The sequence below is a fragment of the Pongo abelii genome, chromosome 3 (assembly GCF_028885655.2).
Source record: "Pongo abelii isolate AG06213 chromosome 3, NHGRI_mPonAbe1-v2.0_pri, whole genome shotgun sequence".
In the NCBI taxonomy this organism is placed as follows: Eukaryota; Metazoa; Chordata; class Mammalia; order Primates; family Hominidae; genus Pongo; species Pongo abelii.
Window position 1 is genome coordinate 37792056 of NC_071988.2, and position 19813 is coordinate 37811868.

At 43.1% G+C, this 19813-nt stretch overlaps 1 long non-coding RNA gene across 1 annotated transcript in view; it reads right to left on the reverse strand.

The window, feature by feature from the left end:
• Positions 1-5549: 5549 nt before the first annotated feature.
• The window catches only part of LOC129058949 (uncharacterized), a 36106-nt gene continuing 21842 nt past the window's right edge, over positions 5550-19813 (reverse strand). Inside the window, exons 3-4 of the long non-coding RNA XR_008524438.2 lie at positions 19672-19726; positions 5550-6219 (exon numbers count right to left, since the gene is read on the reverse strand). This is a non-coding gene — a long non-coding RNA (uncharacterized LOC129058949). The remainder of the gene's footprint in view (positions 6220-19671; positions 19727-19813) is intronic.

Here is a 19813-nt window from a genome sequence, read left to right on the forward strand (position 1 = left end):
TTGGTCATTCTAGTTAGCCATTCATCTAATCTTTTTTCAAGGTTTTTAACTTCTTTGCAATGGTTTCGAACTTCCTCCTTTAGCTCAGAGTAGTTTGATCATCTGAAGCCTTCTTCTCTCAACTCGTCAAAGTCATTCTCCATCCAGCTTTGTTCCCTTGCTGGTGAGGAGCTGCGTTCCTTTGGAGGAGGAGAGGCGCTCTGATTTTTAGAGTTTCCAGTTTTTCTGCTCTGTTTTTTCTCCATCTTTGTGGTTTTATCTTCCTTTGGTCTTTGATGATGGTGACGTGTAGATGGGGTTTTGGTGTGGATGTCCTTTCTGTTTGTTAGTTTTCCTTCTAACAGTCAGGAACCTCAACTGCAGGTCTGTTGGATTTTGCTGGAGGTCCACTCCAGACCCTGTTTGCCTGGGTATCAGCAGCAGAGGCTGCAGGACAGTGGATATTGGTGAATAGCAAATGTTGCTGCCTGATCGTTCCTCTGGAAGTTTTGTCTCAGAGGAGTACCTGGCCGTATGAGGTGTCAGTCTGCCCCTACTGGGGGGTGCCTCCCAGTTAGGCTACTCGGGGGTCAGGAACCCACTTGAGGAGGCAGTCTGTCCATTCTCAGGTCTCCAGTTGCATGCTGGGAGAACCACTACTCTCTTCAAAGCTGTCAGACAGGGATATTAAAGTCTGCAGAGTTTTCTGCTGCCTTTTGTTTGGCTATGCCCTGCTCCCAGAGATGGAGTCTACAGAGGCTGGCAGGCCTCCTTGAGCTGTGGTGGGCTCCACCCAGTTCGAGCTTCCTGGCTGCTTTGTTTACCTACTCAAGCCTCAGCAATGGCGGGCACCCCTCCCCCAGCCTTGCTGCCACCTTGCAGTTTGATCTCAGACTGCTGTGCTAGCAATGAGTGAGGCTCCATGGGCACAGGACCCTCTGAGCCAGGCGCGGGATATAATCTCCTGGTGTGCCATTTGCTAAGACCATTGGAAAAGTGCAGTATTAGGGTGGGAGTGACCCGATTTTCCAGGTGCCGTCTGTCACTCCTTTCTTTGACTAGAAAAGGGAATTCCCTGACCCCTTGCACTTCCCAAGTGAGGCGATGCCTCACCCTGCTTCAGCTCATGCTCGGTGCACTGCACTCACTGTCCTGCACCCACTGTCTGACACTCCCCAGTGAGATGAACCTGGTACCTCAGTTGAAAATGCAGAAATCACCCGTCTTCTGCGCCACTCACGCTGGGAGCTGTAGACTGGAGCTGTTCCTACTAGACCATCTTGGCTCCACCCCCCTTAAATTTTTATTCTAATGCACATTAACGTAAATATCACACTATTTTTTATGTCTATTTATATTCACATATTTTGGCATGAAAGGTAAAATTACATTGAAAAATATCTTTTTTTTTTCTCTTTTAGTATTAAACTTTTAAGTTCAGGGGTACATGTGCAGGTTTGTTTCAATAAACTTGTGTCATGGGGGTTTGTTGTACAGATTTTTTTTTTTTTTTCTTTTTTGGAGATGGAGCCTCACTCTGTCACCCAGGCTGGAGTGCAGTGGTGTGATCTCAGCTCACTGCAACCTCCACCTCCCAGGTTCATGCAATTCTCTCCTGCCTCAACCTCCTGAGTAGCTGGGATTACAGGCACATGCCACCACACCTGGCTAATTTTTGTATTTTTACTAGAGACGGGGTTTTGCCATGTTGGCCAGGCTGGTCTCAAACTCCTGACTTCAAGTGATCTGCCTGCCTCAGTGTCCCAAAGTGCTGGGATTCCAGGCATGAGCCACCATGCCTGGCCTGTTGTGCAGATTATTTTATCGCCCAGATGTTAAGCCTAGTGTACATTAATTATGTTTCCCAATCCTCTCCCTCCTTGACCTTCCACCCTCTGCTGGGCCCCAGTGTCTGTTGTTCCCCTCTATGTTTCCATGTGTAAACATCACACTATTAACATTTGTAAATGTATATCTGTGTATCACCTCCAAATTATCATGCTTACTTTGAGTACCCATACCACCGATTGGGCAAAACCAGCTTTAAGTACTCAGCTCGGCTGCCCTGCCTCAGTCACCTCCCTCCACCAGTGCATACCATGAGCATAAAAAAGTTTCTGGGAGGTCAGTGATTCACTTGGTATTTACTTGTTTTCTAGACTTTAGAAAAAAGGAAATCTTTCTATATGAAAATCATGCACACATCTACAGAAAACCTCATCTTTGTTGTGTTCCAGAGCTTTAAAAGCAAGCAGCACATCTGCTGCAACATCCTCTCATGCCTGCATCAGAGCCTGGAGCCCACTTGGACTGGCGCCCACACCTGGCAGGAAAGGTGCCTCCTCCTCCTCTGCTCTGCTGGTCACCAGCTGGTGGGTGAGTCAGCTGGACCTGCACAACATTGAGGAGGCTGGTGGTGACCACTGCAGCTCTGCGTAGTTGGGGATTTGGGGATGTGGAAGGAAATTGTTTAACTCTCTGGTGGAATCAAACCAATCAATATCGCTATTTGGGCTTTCAATTAAAAACAGAACAATAAATCCTATCCTCCTTTTTCACAAAGCTTCACTTATGTCCTACATTTGTGTTACTGACAGGAAGTTGGGGGCTGCAGAGAGTAAATTTTTGTATGCTAGGTATATGCCCCTACAAGGAAGATCAGTGCTCAATAATAATGGGAAGACTTCCTGGCTCTTCTTGCCAACTCCCAGGAAGGGTTTACTGCCTTGCAAAGAGTTCTAACTTCTTCAAAACAAGCTCTCAGGAAAGGACCGGAAAGTAGCTCTTTGTTAATCATTGATTTTACCGCAGTGATTCCAGGGCCACAGGTGCAAATAGCCTGTAGGACCAGCTTTAGAAAAGGCCATGTCACAAAGACACATGGTATTTGGTGTGCACATCAGCATTAGAGATCAAAAGGGACTCTGGGTCTGTAGGACTGGAGAAGGTATGACCTGTCTAAGGCAGACCCCCTAGTGCCAGGTGTTGGTTTGTTTGTGTGTGTGTTTGTTTGTTTGTTTGTTTTGAGATGGAGTCTGGCTCTGTTACCCAGGCTGGAGTGCAGTGGCACGATTGCAGCTCACTGAAACCTTGGCCTCCAGGGTTCAAGTGATTCTTCTGCCTCAGCCTCCTGAGTAGCTGGGACTACAGGCATGCGCCACCAAGCCCAGCTAATTTTTGTATTTTTAGCAACAGGGTTTCGCCATGTTGACCAGGCTGGTCTCGAACTCCTGACCTCAGGTGATCCACCCACCTTGGCCTCCCAAAGTGCTGGTATTACAGACATAAGCCACTGTGCTGGGCCGCCAGCTGGTTTTGATATACATGTTCTAGTCTTCTGATTTGTAAAATAATCCGAAGATACAGATTTTTTTTTCCCATGAGAAATTTCCTAGTAGTTTGTAACTTTAGAAACAGATAAAAGAAGGACACTGAAGAATCTAAAAACCAAAAATCAGTGGACTGAACCATAAGTCACCATTGGACAAACTTTTGGCATTACCTTTTATCACAGGACTCCATATTGTAGAACTTCTCTGCCATTGTTGTATAAAACAGTTGATTCCTCTTTATCAGTTGGATAGGGTTATGGAGAAGTCAAGAGAGTGAGAGATGGAAGAAATAGATTAGATTGTGTTAAAGTTCTGCTTTTTTAGTAAAAATAAAACTGGTTCAATATCTGCAGTTTCAAAAAGTTTAGCCTAGGTTCCTCGAAAAATTAAAAATAGAATTGCCATATGATCCAGCAATTCTACTTCTGAGTATACAACAAAAAGAATGGAAAACAGGATCTCAAATAAATATTTGTACATCCATGTTTATGGCAGCATAGTTCATTGTATTAGGCTGTTCTTGCATTGCTATAAAGAAATACCTAAGACTCAGTAATTTGTAAGAAAAGAGGTTTAATCGGATCATGGTTCTGTAGGCTGTGCAGGAAGCATAGCAGCATCTGCTTCCAGGGAGGTCTCAAGAAGCTTCCAGTCATGGTGGAAGGCAAACAGGGAGCAGCCACATTTCATGGCAAAAAAATAGGAGCAAGGAGCGGGGGAGGTGCCAAACACTTTTAAATGATCAGATCTCACAAAAACGTACTCACTATCACAAGGACAGTACCAAGGGGGATGGTGATAAATCATCCATGAGAAATCCACCCCCATGATCCAATCACCTCCCACCAAGCCCCACTTCCAATATTGAGGATTACATTTCCGTATGAGATTTGGGTGGGGACACACACCCAAACTCTATCATTCATAATAGCTAACATATAGAAGCAACCCAAGTGTCCACTGATGAATGAACGGATAAGCAAAATGTGGTACACACATACAATAGAATATTATTCAGCTGTAAAAAGTAAGGAAATTCTGACACATGGATGAACCTTGAGGACAGTATTCTAAGTGAAATAAGCCAACAACAAAAAAAGACAAATAGTGCATGATTCCACTTATATGAGGTACTTAGAATAATCAAAACCATAGAAACAGAAAGTAGAGTGGTGGTTGCCAGAGGCTGGTGCGGAGGAGGGAATGGAGTTACTGTTTAATGGGCACAGAGTTTCAGTTTTACAAGATGAAAAGAGTTCTGGAGGTGGATGGTGGTGATGAACATATAGCACTACAAATGTATGTAATACCACTGAACTGTATACTTAACATGGGTAAGACGGTAAATTTTATGTTATGTGTATTTTACCACAATTTTAAATAACTGAGGAATAAAAAGTTCAGCCTGTTAGAGTTGTTGACAAACATAATGACTATTCACATAGTCCTGTGATCTAAAGTTACAATTCTTGCTATTTAGTAGCAGGGGATAAAGAGCATTAAGTAAGGAAAGCTAACTGCTGTTACATGTAAAATGGCTCAAGCATAGCAAGAGTTTATGTCTCACTCACTTACACAGTCCAGGGCAGTTCCAGATTACCACGGGATCTGTTCAACATGTTGTTCAGGGACCAAGGCTGAAAGACAGGTTCTGCCATCTTCAATACTCAGCTTTCAAAGTCATCCCCTGTGTCAACATCCAGCAGCAGCAGAAGAAAGAATATGGGAGGTTTCTATGGGCCGGTCTGGGAGTGGCTGGCATCATTTTTGCTCACATTTCACTTGAAGGGAAGCTAGAAAATGTATTTTCATGATGTGCTAAGAAGGAAAGAAAATGGTTTGGTGACCAGCTGGGAATCTCTGACACATAAAGGAGGGCCCAAAGTAAACTGGCTATGAGGTTAAAATTTGGGAGATTATGCACACCAATTTCAGGAAATGTCGCTGGCTCTGATACTTCAGAATTCAAGGAAAGATTTAGGAAACACAGTTTTCTAGGGGACTCATCAAATTCAGATTTGGGGGAAATTTTCAGGCCATTTTGTAAATTAGCTTTACCAGTGGTCGGTAGAAAGAACCTGGACCCTGCTACTAACTGGGTCTGTGATCCTGGAGAAGTTTTAACTGGTCTAAGATTAATATTTCCTTTCTATCAAATGGAAATTAAAATATATAATTATCAGCATTGTTCTAAGAATTTGAGGCAATTTATGTAACATACCTGTATGACACACAGTTGTTACAAATCCAGCCAAATGATTATCCAGGCTCTGTTAAAAGCATCTCCATGAGCAGAGAACTCAGTGCCTCCAATGTCTATGCAGACCTGACAGCCAGAAATCTTTCTCTTCAGCAAAATCAGTTTTCCCATTGAACCATACTTCTATCTACTGAAACTACACAGAACAAAGTGAATCATTCTTTCACAGGCCAGTTCCTCAGACATTTGAAAGTGGCACTCCTACTTACTCTAAATCTGCTCTTCCAGTTTCTTCAACTTTGAATTTCTCACCAATCACGTTGCTCTTATCTGAACACCTCTACTTTGTCTTTAGGCCCCTTGAAATGTGATTCGCCGATGAGAATACTACACCCCAAGTAAGACTGGACCAGCACAGAGTATGATAGTAGCATTCCTCCTTTTGTTTAAGAAATGTATTTGTCAGGGCTAGCATATCAGTTATGCTGCTGTAACAAAAAGACTTGAAAATGCAATTGTTCAAATAAGAGAGAAATCTCTTTTTCTCTCATGTAACAGTTCAGCGATAGGCAGGTGGTCCAGGACAAATGTGTGGTTTATTCAAACACAAAAGTTTCTTTTACTTTTAAGCTTTTCTGTCCTGTAGGATATTGTTGTCTGTATGGTGACATCTGGTCTGCCAATGCCACATCCAAGTTCCAGCCTACCCTATAGGGAGGAAGAAGGAGAGAAAGTGGAATGACGTTCTTTTATGGCAGTGAACACAAGCTATGCCCATCACTCTTCAATTCTGCTGACCTTCTGTTAGTGAGAGCTTAGTCACATGGTCATAGCCAGCTGCAAGGGAGACTAAGGGGTGTCAATTCTATTTCAGAGGTTAGGAGGACAGTGGAACAATGTATTTTGCTAAAACTGGCAGTGGGTTCTGTTTCTAGGGACAAGTGGAAAATGGACACAGGACAATTGATTAAGCATCTCTGCCATGAGAAACTATGCAAAACAAAGGAAAGAAGTCCCTCCAATTAAAAGGCATTAGGAATAATTAGCAAGGATAGGAAAAACTGCTAAGATGAAATGAGGGAAAAGAATAAGTAGGATATCTATAGCTTGGCTACATAGCAAGCTAGAAGGTAACATGACACATGATTAAACCAATTCAATTGCTATAGTTGTTGCCCGGAAAATAAATGACTAAATTTGGTGGATGATTTAACAAGAAATTGTAGTTACAAGTTGTAATTGTTTAAAGTACTATGTATTACAATGATGACCCAATATAGTGGAAATAGCCTTTCCTAGAAAAAAAAAAAAAGTGAGAAACCTCTGTGAAATGAGAAGTATTACTCTCTTTCCTGTTCTGCGAGGAAGAGTGGGATTGACTGAACTAAACAGGACTTTCCAAGCTCTAGGTTCAGTTATCCTATCCTCAGAGGAACAGGCAATTTAATGTGGCCAATAAATGAAATAAATGCCAATAAATGAAAAAGCAAACAAATCGGGGAAAACAAACATTTTCAACATGGAGTGGGGTAGAAATAATTACCGTGAAATACGCTAAATGCCTAGCTTGGTTTCTGGTGGTTTCTTGGGGTTTTAAGATTTCATTTGCATGATTCATTGGCCACAAATCATTGAAAATACCAAGAAGTAAAATATGCTTTTGACTAAATGCATACATGCCCCTCAGCTTTTAGTACGACTCAAATATTGACATTTGGAAGGAGGAATTTTTTTTCCTACATGCTAACAACAATCATCCCCAATATCACTGTTGAAAAACACAACCATACGCCCTGCGGAATATTAGTCAATTAGGCAGCACTGTCATTTCATTAAAAAGAATGCTATGCTCACTTATTTCATTGCTATTATAGAAGAGAAATCAATGCTAAAGTGACCGCATTTTACCTTCTCTATTGTGAAATGATAGTTGATGGTTAGTACACTCTCAAGAAGCGATGTCTGAGAATGTGGAGTGTGCTAGGCTGAAAGACAGAGCTAAAATGGGTTCTACCAAGCAGCCTAACATGCTGCTAAAATTTCCCTGGGTCAACTTTCTGTTAGAATCACTGTCAGCAAAGAATAGAGGTTTTTCGAATGTGAAATCATACTGTGGAATGGGAAAGTCCCCATTCTTGAGCAAGAAGATCTCAAGAAAAAGATTTTGAAATTTTAAAATGAATGCAAAGGCAACCGCTCAAGGAGAGTTTAGTTTGCTTCTCTCGGCATCTGTTTTGTGGGATTTCTTTCTTTCTTCCCCAGAGGTAATTCTCAATAACCTCCTTCTAGAACGAGGCTTTGAAGTCCTCTGCACACCTGTGTAGATTATAAAGCAGAGAGGCCGGTCTTCCACACCCAAACTCTAAATTCACAATGCAACATGACAGTTAAAACATGCCCTCTAGCATCTAGTTTAAAAGTTAAACCCAAGCTTGATATAATCTCCTGAAGTGGTTAACCCTTGCCCAGATTGAGCACATACTTCCCATGCTGAAGAAAGAGAATAGACTCTCTTTATGTATAACTCTTTCTTCAGAAGTTTACACATCATCTGGGTAAATAGGCTGATGTCTCAGAACACTAGAGAGATTTTTTTGGCTGTCCCTTGCTCTTTGCTCAGGGGCTAAAAGTGACAAAATCTGTACCTCTGATAGGTTTCTCCACCTCTTTGGCTTCTTAGATTTTGAATTAACATGTTATTGACACTACTAGGGAATGAATGAAGGGGTGACTTCTTTTTCTAACATTGCCTGAGTCATGGCCTTGATCCCATTCTCTTCCTTCAGCATTGGAGACTGGCCATGTTTCCTGATGTGGGGATGGGACTGCAGGGTTACAGGGAGAGTGCAAGAGGCTGGCACTGGAGAAGTCAAGACAAAATGTGAGGGCCTGGACTGGGTTGGGGTCAGGAGTATGAGAAGCAGGTGGTCCAAGAGATGGCCATACTGGCAAGGCACAGACACGAGAAGAATAGCAAGGGGAACTTGATTCTGAGCCACATGTTTGCCCATGGGCAGGAAGCTCCTGCTTGCTTCCAAGTGGGGTGGGACCAAACTCTGAGCCCCGCCAGCCCAGGCTGTGCAGGTGCAGGCAGGGAAGTGGCTGCACCTGGCTCAGGTGGGTGTGTAGGTGGAAACTACAGGCAGGCACCTGGTTTCTGGCTACAGATTTGGGTTCTGATCCAATGCCACTCCCTGACCTCATGAATGATGAACTCCCTGGCTCCCTCCTTGGAGTCCAAGGATCCTTCTTCCCAGCCCACTTTTCAGTCTGACCTTGACCTTGTGGCTTCAGCTTGGCCAAGGTTCCTAGACTGGTTCTAACTTCACCCTGTGTCTAAGATCAATCCTCCTGGTCCTGATAGGGCTATTAAGGACCCTATCCCCTTCTTGGCTACAGAAGAAGTAGAGTTCTTTCCTCTTTGGGACCCAGTCCTGCTATTTTCAACCTCTAGTTGAAATGAATCTCTAGGCAACCAATATTACGTTGTTACTAAGAATTTTATTTTATTTTTTAAAAATCTTTCTTCCAGTCCATTCTTTCAATCCCTGGTTCTGGCCTTGATGCATAGGAAGAAATCATGATATGCAGGAGATTTGGTCAGGATCCTCAATCTTGGAATCTCCAATTAACTCAGACCACAAAAGATCCCCAGGGGACACCTTTCTCTTTGTCCCTTGTACTTCTCTGGCCTCCTCCCTGTTAGTTGGATTGGACACAGATAAGCCTGCTGACTCTCACATGGAGGCAGCCTAAGAGGCTTCTCTAAGTTTCCTTCTTCCTGATTCCCAGGTTGAAGGAGCAAATCCCCTCCCCCACACCAGGCCGCTCACCAAGTGGGAGGTTGCTGCCAGCCTGTCTCACTGCATCTACCCCAAGACATGGACTCAAACAAGAACAAGTGAGGAGACAACCAAATTATGTCACATACTATTTTTGCTTATAAATTCTATTCCCTCTAACCATTATATGTTTTTTCCCTAAATACTAAAATCTTACAGAATCCATTCTTTCTCATGCTCATTTCAGAGCTTCCCAACTTTGTGAGCACAATTTCTCTTCCCAGAAAAAAAAATGCATATACACAAACAACTTGCAAACAGTTTCAGCATGCTCATGGAGCCCTGACGCCCCTCCATGAACTCCACTCTGCCCCTGAGGTTAGTTGTGCCTTCTGACTTTGAGGAATTGACTTTCAGACACTTTCACCAGGCCTTTTTGGATCATTTATTTTGATTCAAAACAATTTTCCAACACGTTCTCTTGGCTGTGTGCAGCTCCTCTTTCCATTCTCTCTCCATCCAGTCACACCTACGTTATCATCATCAAGATTATCCTCATTATTAACATCACCCCTCCTCGGCTCCATCTTCTACCCTAGACTTTTCCTAGGAGACACAGTAGTAGGGGAAATCCCAGTTTTATTGTGTGAAAATATCTTACAAGTACTAATACTACATATATAGTATTAGTAACTAATACTATATATGTAGTATTAGTTCATTCTCACACTGCTATCAAGATACTGCCCAAGACTGGGTAATTTGTAAAGGAAAGAGTTTTAATTGACTCACAGTTCCACATGGCTGGGGAGGCCTCAGGAAACTTACGATCATGGCAGAAGGCAAAGGGGAAACAAGGACCTTTTTTATTTGGTGGCAAGAGAGAAAAGTGCAAGCAGAGGATATGCCAGATGCTTATAAAACCATCAGATCTTGTGAGAACTCACTCACTATCACGAGAACAGCATGGGGGAACCACCCCCATGATCTAATCACCTCCCTCCCTCAACACGTGGAGATTACAGGTCCCTCCTTCAACATGTGGGGATTACAATTCAAGATGAAATTTGGGTGGGGACACAGAACCAAACCATATCATACATATATGATCAAATGTGCCTGGAAGACCCCTACCACAGCCTTGGAAAGACCTAAATAAGTGAGGGGCCCAAAGCTCCAGCTTCATTCACTCCACGACAAGCCCATCTCTGTATGTGAGCCTGGAAGAGGTAATCCCAACTGGCCCACCAGAAGGATTTCCTGCTCAGAGATTCACCATCTATTTAGATATATTTTTGCACACAGCTCAGAGCTCCTTAGCTTCTTTTTCTCAGAAAACCTGCACCTTGCTGGTGAGTACAACAGCAAAAGCTTATGATTAATTAGATTTTTAATTAATGCCTCACCACATAATTAAGAAGAAGCCCTTGGAGTAAAACCCTAACTAAATATTCTTCCTTTCATTAATTCCCTCTGCCTAATAGCAGAGGAAAAGATGAAACAAGGAGTGTGGTATGTGTTAGTTTTTATTCTCCCAAGAAGTTATAAAGAAAATGTCAGAATGGCGGAATTGGTTACAGTGTCTCCCTATAAAAAGTTCTCTTTTTGGTTCCCTTTCTCTGGGATTCTTTCTCATTTTAATTATTCAATTCATTTTAATCCAGCAACATTTACTGAGCAGCTACTATATGCTGGGCACTGTTATAGGCACTCTGGAGACTCAGAGGGTAACTACCTGTTTCTGCCCAACAGGGAATCCAAATCTTAGAGGGGCAGCAAGGTGCAAAGATAATTGGTACAAAAAGAGATAATGGAGGATAATGAAGAAATGACCATCAGTGCAGCTTGAAATGGACTCTGGTGACAGTTCCCCAGTAAGGATCCCAAAGCTGATTTGAATACTCACATGTCATCAGGGACCAGGCATGGTGGTAGAGATGTTACATTATCTTTAATTCTCACAATTTAGGGTAGAGGTCAATGAAGAGATGAGGACCTTGTCCATGATGCCTCCATCTAGCTCAATCCCCTCACAACATCCTTTTATAGCACCCATTATTTGCCTGTCATTGTATGCATTCTAGGCATAATAATTGTTCAATGCCTTCCCCAGGGTAGTCTCCATCAGAAAAGGGATTGTGTGTCTGCCTTGTTCACCACTGTATCACAGCACTTAGCACAGACTAGTATGAAGTAGAAATTCACTAACTATTTGGTGAATGAATGGAGGGAGGAGAGAGGGAGAAAGGGAGAAAGGGAGGGAGCAAAAAGGAGAAGGAAGGAAGCAAGGGAAGGAGGGAGGGATTATAAACACATCAAAGCCACGATTCTACCCTAGGTCTGACTCCCTTAAAAGTCCATAAGGTTTCTCCTCTACCACACTAACCTTCAGGATATTAGAGTGTGTGCACAAGCCTCAAGATGACTTCTGGGAAGGAAAATGCTCACCCATGTGTGATCTGTTTGGGAATGTTGAAAACCATTCTTCTTCCATGATTGTTGCCCCTTGTATATGCCAGTGGGAGCAAGCTGTCCAGGCCAGACAGAGCAGCACTCATAGCCTCTAGGGTTCCCACACTATCCATCCAGCCACTCCGATCTCCCAGTGCTAGGGGTGATTCAGTACCCGTCTTCCCCTGCACGTGGCCTCCAGAGAGACACTGAGGCCCTGTATACCCAGCTGAATGTGGAAAAAAATCCTTGTCCTTTTTGTCTGGCCAAATCAAGATTGGCAATCCTCTGAAGAAACTTTTACTAATCAAACTAAGAAAGGAAACAAAAAAACAGTTTCCCAGGAGACTAAATGCTGATGAGCTCACTGAGAATATATGTTGCTAAGCCATACTTACCTGAACTGAGATTAATAGCACACCTTACAAGGTAAACTCCCAAATTTTCTCCCTTTACCCTGCCTATTTGGGATGGATGCTAAGGTAAAATATTCAGGTTTTTTTCCTCCAAAGTAGATGTGGTTTGATACATCTTTCCTATCCGGTGAGAGACCAAGTCTCTCTCAGAACCACTCCCTGGTCCCCCTGTTCACCCTAAACTCTCTTCTCTGGCCCTGAGCTAAGTCCCCTCATTTGCAACCAGGGCCAGCTTCATGGGCATTTGACCAGTGCAGTTGCAGAGAGCCCCATGCTCAGAAGGGCCTGGAGCTTGGGGTTTAATGCTCTATAGTCACTATATGAAAATTCTTAAAAATGCTATCTTTGAATTTTTATTGTGAAACTTAAGTTTAATGGGACAATGAAGAATACAAGAAAGAGGGTGGCTCAGAGGATTTGTTCACAAACCATCCAGCTTCCCAATGCCCCACCACCTCCCAGAGATGGGTGCCCGGCCACCTACTTCCTCTGGTACCCTGGGTCCCACCTGGACCAGAAGAGCAACAGCTGAATCTGGCCTCCGTATGGCTGCACCCACTCAGTGACCACTGTTGTCTTCTGGCCCAGCAGGAGTCTGGGCATTGATGTGGGAATGGTTGGGGGTCTGCCTGTGTGCCCTGCGAAGTCTTGGGGCTGAGCATTGCAGTAGCCATCCCTGCCCCAGGTTGGCAGCATTACAATACATGCGTTGGGCAGGTGATTCTGCAGGATGAGCCTCTCACCTAGCCCTGATCCACGTTCCTACCATACATCTCATGTGGAGGTTGCAATACCCTTGGGGATCAACCTATCCACCGTGGGTGGAGGTGGCAGATCTGTGGGAAGGGGAGATGTCTGCCTCAACCTGCCTGTTCCTGGCCAGGGATGATGTGTTAGTCTGGTGGTGGCTGGGAGGGAGAACCTGGGCCAAGTGTTCCGAGTCAGGGGACAGGTAACTGACATTCAGTAACTGCCCTAATAGAAGTGTCCCTGTGCACAACACAATATTAAATGACAAAAAACAGAAACAAAAACATTACGACAGGTTGACAGAGAGACCTTGGAAGAAAAATGTCTTATATTTTAATACCTTTAACACATCTTTCATCCTGCTCTTTGAACAAGAGCATTTTTAGTTTGCACTGGATCCTACAAATTATGTAGCTGGTCCTGCCTGTAACACCCTTCCTGTCATGATACTTGATCCTTGGGGTGAAAAAACACCGCCCTATCTTGTCTCCAAGAAGTCTTCCCTATTGAGCTCCAGGCCAGTGTTTAGTGACCACGCGGCAGCCTCCATGACCCATCACACTTTGTGAGCTCTATGATGCTAAATTAACTCTAGGCATTGACCTTGTCCATGACAAGTCCACGGCTTGTTTTTCTCTTGTCTGTTGGATTTACCAGAACAAATGTCCTGGCCTGAAATGGTTATTAATTTAATTTCTACTCTTCAGAGAGAGGTAGCTTTTTCCCATATTCTTCTAAGCTGGAATCTTGGTTTGGTCATTCACGTGGCAGCACAGGCTTGTTTTGACTGACATCTATGTTCCGGAACCTGATTGCAATACATCGTCCCCTCTGTCTGCCAGAGGACTTTCCACCTCTTCATTTTTAAAGTCTCCTTTCCAGGATCTGCTCCCTGTCTTTTCTGAAAGAAGCCTCTAATGAGCTGCTCATTGGCAGAGCAGACATGATTGGCATTCCTTCAACCAATGAATGGCCAAGGCCTTCCTGTCTGGCTTAGCAGCTCCACCCCCTTCTCCAGCATCCTTTCCATCACTTCTTATCCTGGATTCCCTTCTCAGATCCCATCACCATAGGATTTAATAGTAAAGACATGGCTGGGCACAGTGGCTCATGCCTGTAACCCCAGCACTTTGGGAGGCCAAGGCAGGTGGATCACCTGAGGTCAGGAGTTTGAGACCAGCCTGATCAACATGGGGAAACCCCGTCTCTACTAAAAATACAAAAATTAGCTGAGTGTGGTGGAGGGTGCCTGTAATCCCAGCTACTCGGGAGGCTGAGGCAGGAGAATCACTTGAACCCGGGAAGCAAGGTTGCAGTGAGCTGAGATCGCACCACTGCACACCAGCCTGGGCCATGGAGCAAGACTCTGTCTCAAAAAAAAAAAAAAAAAAAAAAAAAAAAATAGTAAAGACACTTCAATATGTGTTAACTATTATAGTTCTAATTTTCATGAAGAATAAGGAAATAAGATCACAACTAAATTAGAAGTAAAATTTAATTTCTTACACTGTTCTACAAATTACATGCATGTATATATTATACATATATAAATGTTATATACACATACATATAAAACATTTCTTATGCTATTATTATACCATGTATATACTGATTTAATCATTATAACAATTCTATGAAGTAGGTAGTATAATTCCCATTTTTCATAAGAGAAAAGTGGAGGCACAGAGCAATAAAATCACTTGTTTGAGGTCATAGAACTGGTAAATGGTAGAGCTAGGATTCAAACCCAGATCTAGTCATGCCCTTAATCGATACACTTTGAAGTAGAAGAGTTCAGAGGAGAAACAACAGAGCTAGCACAGGCAGGGAAGATGTCCTGGAAGGGGAGTGACCCAAACAAGACAGGGTAATAGATAGGCTTTAGAAAGAAGAGAGAGAGAATGCACAAGCTACTGAATCAAAAACTCTGGAGGTGGCCCAGCCATCTGTGTTTTAACAAGCCTTGATTCTGATGCATACTCAAGTTTGAGAGCCACTGAATTATTTGATGCCTGGCACATACTAACTGCTCTATCAGTGTTAAATATTATTATTAGCTGTAGGGCCTACAGATCTGCATCTGTGATCTGACCCCACCCAGGTCCTGCCCTGCTCTCCTGAGACCCTTAGGGGTCTCCACCCTGACAGTGTGGACTGTCTGCTCTGAAGCACTTCTCTTCAGGCCTTCTGCAATCTCCCCTGACCAGTTTGCCCTGCACAGGGAGATTCTGACCCAGCTGCCTGCTAGGCCTGAAGTCCGCCCTGAAGCATCGCCTACTGGGTGAGGCCCACACCCTTCTCAGGTCTTGTCTTGGCAGAAGACGCCCTTCCTTGGAGCGAAGCTGGTGCTTGCCTAAGGCTTTGCGTGTGAAAATGCCTCTGGGTGCCTTAAACCATCCTCCCAGCCCTACAGAAGAACTCAGAGCCAGGACCACTGCCCCCAAAACTGTTCCTTCTTTATGCACCCAAAGAGGTTTTGCATAAACTAAATATAATAAGTGGATGTGTATTTTATTCTTTTAGCTATAGTAATCTCTCCTTATCTTTGGGGGATAAGTTCCAAGATTTCCAGTGGTTGCCTGAAACCACAGATAATACTGAACCCTATATATACTGTTTTTTTCCTATACATACATACATACAATAAAGTTAGTTTATAAATTAGGTACAGAAAGAGATTAACAACAATAGCTGATAATAAAATAGAAAAATTACAACATGTCAGCGTCACTACTCTTGTGCTTTGGGGCCATTGTTAAGTTAAATAAGGGTTACTTGAACACAGGCCCTCTCACACCAGGGTAGTTGATCTGATAACTGAGATGGCTGCTAATTGACTAACAGGTGGGTAGCATAGACAGCATGGATATGCTGGACAAAGCAATGACTCATTTCCCAGGCAGGAGGGAGAAGGATGGAGAGATATTTCAACATACTACTCAGAGCAGTGTGCAATTTAAAACTTAAGATGTTTATTTCCAGAATTTTCTATTTAATATTTTTGGACTGTGGTTGGTTGCAGGTAAATGGCCAACTTAATGTCTCCCCAAAACTTAATGTCTTCCCACATCTTCAGAAAACGAAACCACAAATAAAGGAGGACTACTGTATTGGGGAAGAGATTAAGTTGGGCCATTTTATCTACAGAGTCCATTGAGTTAGATATTGCTGACTACTTGAAACAGAAACTTTATTAACTGTTTCCGTTTAAAACGTGTGCAGCATCACTTTTCTGCAGGTGTGATTATGGCAACATTTTTTGGGCCTCATTTTTTGGGCCGCAGGCAACTAGGACCAATAGGAACTTGGCAATATCTAGAGACCCACTTCCTGAACCCTCCTGCTGGGGGCGGGGGGGCATCCCGAATGGGGTTTATTTAGAGCTTTCCAGAGACAAAATGCTGGAAGAACATACTAACCAACTTCAATCAGGGCTAGATGCAAGACCACCTTCACAGTCACCATTTTGAAACATTTAATCATTTTTGAACAAGGAGTGCTGCATTTTTAGCTCACAGGGCTCCACAAGTTACGTAGCTAAGATGGTCCTGCTAAAACATTGAGTTGGAGGTGGGGGAACAAAAGAATAAAGAAACGGAAATCAGAGTTGCTAGTCAAGATCTCCATCAGCTTCTTCTAGGTCCTGAATTCTCAACTTTAACCTCAATGACCTTGCCTGGAGAGCACAGCCTTAATAGACCATGCTGCCATCTTGTAGTAGTTAAGAGTGCAAACTCAGGCTGGTTCGGTTCAAAAAGACTGACTGATCTGGTTCAAAACCTAAGTCTACAATGGATCAGCCCTGGCGACTCTGTCCAAGTTCCCCAACTGCTTTATGCCTCTATTTGCTCATCTATAAAGTGGCAAAACAAATCATGGGCACCTCTTCCCAAGCCCCAGAGGGATACTGTGAAACTTAATGAGGAAATGAGAACGGAGTGCTCAGCAGAGTGCACTCATGTAGTGAGTGCTTGTGAATATCAGCTTTAAATGTAAGGTTACACGTTTTACCATAAGGCCTTTGAATAGAGAGATTATGACAAGAACAGAAAACTTGGGTCACATTGTGAAAAAAGGCAGATGCTGATGACTTTCACTTTTTCATCCCAGAGAAGGACCTATGAGGAGTGACCTACTTCTTCTGACCTCCTATTGTTGCTGCTGGTTTAAATGTTTTGTTGCTGTTGCTGTTTTTTATTGTAAATCTGTAGTAATAGGTTCCTGAGTTTTTTATCTTACATTCAAAGGAAGCAGAATTTATACAAAAAAGGATGAGGATGGGTGGGGCTGTGGGGACAAGCTTTATAAAGGGAGCCAGAGGAGCCAGGCCCTGTCCAGACTTAGCTGTGCTTGTAAACAGGATCTGGTTCTTGCAAATGTGTCAATCTTGATAGTTTGCTTTTTTTTTTTTTTTTTTTCTGTTCTAGAGAGTTGGAGAGAGGTTGGAGTGTTTATCTTTGTTTGCATCGCACATTTTCCAGGGGATAAGGATTTGCCTTCCCTGGACCAAGACGGCTGAGAGATCAGAGGGAGCAGAGCAGTTAGGGAAAATGGTGGGAGATTCTCATCTTCTCTCCCTATCACCACCAACCACCACCACCTCCTCCTCTGCGGCTGAAAGGAGAGAGAGATAGTCAGCCAGAAACGCACCTGAGGTCTTCTCTCTAGGGAGAAATTTCCTTAGCCCATTAAAGAAATATATATATTCACTGCCAGGCATAGTGGCTCACGCCTGTAATCCCAGCACTTTGGGAGGCCAAGGCGGGCAGATCACCTGAGGTCAGGAGTTTGAGACCAGTCTGGCCAACATGGTGAAACCCCACTTTTACTAAAAATACAAAATTAGCAGGGCATGGTGCCACATGCCTGTAATCCCAGCTACCTGGGAGGCTGAGGCAGGAGAATTGCTGGGCCCAGGAGGTGGAGGCTGCAGTGAGCCGAGATCACGCCACTGCACTCCAGCATGGGCAACAGAGGGAGACTCTGTCTCAAAAAAAAGAAAGAAAGAGAGAGAGAAAGAAAGAAAGAAAAAGAAAGAAAGAAAGAAAGAAAGAAAGGAAGGAAGGAAGGAAGGAAGGAAGGAAGAAAGAAAGAAATTCTAAATAAAATTGTAAAATCCTTTAACTGTAGGTGGGAGGGAGGGATGAATTAGCAGATCACAGAGGACATTTAGGGCAGTGGAACTTTCTGTATGATACTGTAATTGTGGGTACATGCTATTACACATTAGTCAAAACCCATAGAATGTACTCCATCAAGAGTGGACCCCTGAAGAAAACTACGAACTGTGGGTGATAATGTGCCAATCTGGACTGATCAAGTGTAACAAATGTACCACTGTGATATGAAATGTCTGTATTTGGGGAGGTGGTTTACATGTGGGAACAAGGGTATATGAGAAATCTCTGTACTTTTTGCTCTACTTTACTGTGAATCTAAAATTGCTCTAAAAAAAGAAATTTTATTAATTAAAAAAATAATAATCTTTCCACTTTCCCCCATATTAGGTCCTACTATTGGCCGAAAAAACACTTGGGTCAAGAGGCCATCTTGAAGGGTGTTGATGCTGCTCTCTCCCAGGAAGTCACCTAAAGAGTCAGGCTGATGAAGCTCCCAATGGGCTGGGCGGCCACACATTATGCTCCTTAATCACGTTATTCACGGTGAGACTCCAAGGATATTCATGTGGATGACATACTTAGTGCTGATACAATCTTGAGTGTTTTGGTGAGAACATTTTAAAAGGCACTGTAAAACTTTTTAGACATAAACATAGCCAGTTTCTTACGGCACCTAAACTGCTAAGTAGTACCTTGATAGTAGAGATTTCAAAAGTATTCACATTAAAACATCCAGGTGAACATTAATTGGTGCTAAAGGGAAAACAACCAGCTAACACCCTGATGCTGACAGCTAGAAATGTTGGTAATGCTGGGTGCTATCTATAGAAGATAAGTGACTCAGCGCCTGCCCGGCCAAATCCTGATTCATGACCCTCCTTCTCCAACTCCACCCTGTGGCCCCCAAAAGAAAAAAACTCAGAATTTCCCTGAGCAGTCCAACCAAGTAGGCCAACCCTTGGGGAAAAAAACATATCAATTCTGTCTCTAGCTGCCATAGCTGAACTTCCACTTCTTGAGGCAACCAGCCCCACTGGAGGTAATGGGTCTCCCCCATGAACCTAGACAGTTCCCTGAAACTGTGTGAAAGAAGGACCCAGCGAACACAAAGTCAGTTGAAGACATCTGAGCCAAGTAGGAGAAAAAATGCATACAGGACCACACAGGCTCAGTTCCATGTTGAGAGTTGCATCTCTCATCAGCTTCCTTGATCCTTAACCCAAATCAGTGAACCTTACCAGGTTCATATTTTTTGCCTTATTTCATATTTTAATAACCACCATTGTATGAATACAGCACATACCTTATATATATGTCACAAACTTTATTTTCCATTTCTCAGCAATTAAAATCTCTGGCCTATGGCATTATATTGAGTGATGGACTTGGTAGCTTAGATGGTCATGGTATATGACAGACCTGAGTTCAAAACGTGGCTCTGCCATTTACCACCTATAATGACATTGGACAAACTCTTTATTTCTCTGACCTAAATTTGTACATCTTCCACTAACCAATGCCTCATATTGATTTTGTGGAAATTACATGAGGAAATGAATAAAAAGTGATGAACCCACTTAATATAGAGCATCAAAATACACAAAGCAAGAACTGATAGAACTAAAGATAAAGTAGACAAACCTGCTATTAGAGTTGGAAACTTCAACATTCCTCTGTCAGTAATTGATGATCCAGCCTGCAGAAAATCAGTAAGGACAGAATTGACCTGAACAGTACTATCAATCAACTTGATCTAATTAACATTTACAGAATATTCTGTCCA